Below are 3,393 nucleotides of genomic sequence, written 5' to 3'. Positions count from 1 at the left end.
CGCCATTCTACATGCTTTTCGAGGAGGTAAGGACTGCACTGAGTGCAGGTTATTTCTGGAGGAGACAATATTCCATAAAACCACATTTAGAAAGTCTGTAGAACCAACGTCAAATCCTGACTCTGCGAATACATCACAACTCCATTCGTATTGTTCTCGCACAGATCACGAAGACAAGTTTAGACTGATTACTGCACACACAGGCACTTTAATGATTCTTCACACACCCCTGAACGTGAATGGACCATGAGAAAGTCTTTTATCTTGGCGGCTCGCGCATGCCCGCCCATACGCGGGATATTGCTGCGTTGCCACACGACACACGTGCCCATAGAAGCAGCACCATAGTATGGTATAGTTCGCAAACGCTACGTTTAGGGGGGAGCGCGCAGTTTATGAAGTAAAGCCACCAACGGCCGCATTAACCCTTTCGCTGCTGCAGACACGTGCTCCCCGCATTCCGCGCTGTGCGCGATTTTGTCATCACTACACTGCTCGCCCTATGCAGACACACAGTGTTCCGACTGCTTTGACACACTTATCATTCGATTTCACAAAAACTATTTGACCCAAAAATTAGATTTTTACACATCTTCTTGACTGATACCTTCCCCCCCCCCCCCCCCCATCAGTGACTTAATTTTGTTTCGATCTTCAACGCAGTTATTGTGCAGCATTAAATGTAGTAAACCATTGCACGAAATTTTGAAGATTTTGCAGAGGTAAAAGTCCATAGAGTATACTTTCCGTATGGTCGATTTTAGTTGCCACAATACCAGAATGAAATGTGGACAAGATACGTAAATATCATATTAAATTTACTGTATAACAATATCTCATTTAAGTACCACGTAGGTGTCGTATGTAACATTGAGAAATATTCCGTCTTTCGCGACTGTAACAAAAGTTTTATATACACTGAGCACGTTTGGCTTTATTTTAAAGCACTTCAATCAATCAAAAGGAAGTAGACAAAATACATTAAACAAAACTGTGGACTTACAAAAACATTAGGACTTGAATGTACCGTCTATCAGTGAAGGTGCTCTGAGCTATGTCTAATATAATTTTTGTGTGTGGCACACACGATCAGCATTTATTTGCTAAAACACTAATCAGCCAACACCAACGCTGAATATTGTGTTACCGCAGCACAAAACTACGAAAGGTGACTTGGAAATGGAGGAGATAAAATACTGTCCACTGAAGATGGTTCAAAAGAGAGAAACGCGTCTGGTCTAAGTAAGTCGCTTATTAAAAGTTGCAGAAGAGGAATATGTTTCAGTACCATTGGTAAAACTGCGACTGTGGAACAAAAATAAGAAAGAACATGAGTACCATTGTGTATTTGCCATACCTTTCATTGACTGAAGTGCTTTAAAATAAAGCCAAACGCGTCCGGTGTAAAGAACTTTTATTACAGTCGCGACAGACGGAATATTTCTTAATATTACATAAGACACCTATGTGGTACTTAAATGAGATATTGTTATGGAGTAAATTTTATATTAAATTTAGGTATCTTGTCCACATTTCATTCTCAACATTGTGGCAACTAAAATCGACCATACCGGAAGTATACGCTGTGGACCCTTACCTCTGCAAACTCTTCAAACTTTCGTGCAATGGTTTACTACATATAATGCTACATAATAACTGGGTTGAACATCGAAACAAAATTAAGTCATTTATGGGGGGAAGGTATCAGTCAAGAAGATGTGTAAAAATCTAATTTTTGGGCCAAATAGTTTTTGTGGAATCGAATGATAAGAGTGTCAAAGCAGTCGAATCACCATGTGTCTGCACAGGGCGAGCAGTGCAGTGATGACCAAATCGCGCACAGCGCGGAATGCGGGGAGTGCAGCAGCGAAAGGGTTAATGAAGAGACAAAGCACTAGAAATTTCAAAAAATTGCATTCAAACGAATGTAATTCGTGAAGTAAGGCACTTCGATATTGTTTTTAAATAATGAAAATATTAAGCTCCGCACAAGGTTTAACTCATAACCTTTCGCGTAGAAGCGCAACACTTTACCCGTTGCGCTAACGCAGCTCGTCTGTGTAGAACACGCCATGAAGAGTCTAAAGCGTCACGCAAAATACTGACGAACAATGTTGGTAAGACTATGAATTATTCACGCTTCGTCGAAGTACAATAGGAAATAAACAATTACCGCTGTTCTTTATTGCGAAAAAGCGCTTCGTGAGATTGATACAAACACCTTTCCTTGTTATTGCCTGAATTAGGAGTCTTATTGCTTGTTTGGTTTAATTAATTAATAGAATATGAAGCAACTGGTACAAACAATGCTTTTTCCAAACTTTCTATAAAAGAAAGTCTGCTATCAAGACATTGCTTTTGATCTATTGCTTTATTTATGACTGAACGTTTCTAAAATTGAAGACACTCGTCCATGCTCTGCACTGCAGTCGAGATCTGGCAACGTCGTTCTCTGTTCATTGGCTGACTGTTTTTTGTGACGTCAGATGCGCAGAACGAACCTAAACGCGGCCGCCAACATAAATGACGCGCACTTTAGTGAAGTATGATTCGGTGTGTCCTGTCAGGTGTCATCGACAATGTCTTGACACCGTTGTCGAAAGGGAATGGTGAGATGCCTAGTATTTAAATTATTATTGCAAAGCATGGTATTTCCGACTACGTCAAACTCCCATGGACGCATTTATTTCATCACAAGTCCCTCAAAATATTTTTAACTGAAAACACTGCATCCTTTAGTCGTCTCTCTGCAAGAGTGTAAGAAAGAAAGCTGACGCCGTTTGTCTATTAAATTTTAGGGAAAATTTGTAAGAAGCTTTCAAACACAATAGTAAAATTCAAAGCGGTGGTTAAGTGGCAGCGTTGTAAGGAGCAACTTTTGTTCTTACTGTGTGTTATTTGGAATGGTTAATGGCGTAAGTGGGGTCTAGGCGAAGAGGCATCAATTTTATTTAGAATGCTAAAAAGCACCAAGGTTCAATTTGACATGTTACAGCAGCTGTTAAATACAATCAGCTAAGCACAGTAAGAATTGACCATGCTCTTTCAGAAGCAGCACGACTGGAACTTTGAAACACAACGAGAAGGTTACCGAAACAGGAGCGTAATAGATGCATTACGACTATCTGCTTTTCAGCATGGCAAAAGTTGTCTCCGAACTCGTGAAGAATCTGAGGCATCAGTAAATAAAATTTTTAGAACTTTTGAAATTCTTCGCAGGATAAGAACCACACACGAAAAATCATTTACCATAATGGAGTACTTGAAGGCACTTCATGACAATGATTTAACAACTTGTATTATGAATGTTGTTAAAGAACAGATTTCAAGTGAAGTTAAAAATAGTCCTCTAGAGCAAGTTTCAAGCCGACGAAATAACGGATGTCTGAACTC

The sequence above is a fragment of the Schistocerca cancellata genome, chromosome 4 (assembly GCF_023864275.1).
Source record: "Schistocerca cancellata isolate TAMUIC-IGC-003103 chromosome 4, iqSchCanc2.1, whole genome shotgun sequence".
NCBI lineage: Eukaryota > Metazoa > Arthropoda > Insecta > Orthoptera > Acrididae > Schistocerca > Schistocerca cancellata.
The sequence above is the reverse complement of the archived record's forward strand: the minus strand, read 5'-3'. Positions refer to the sequence as shown.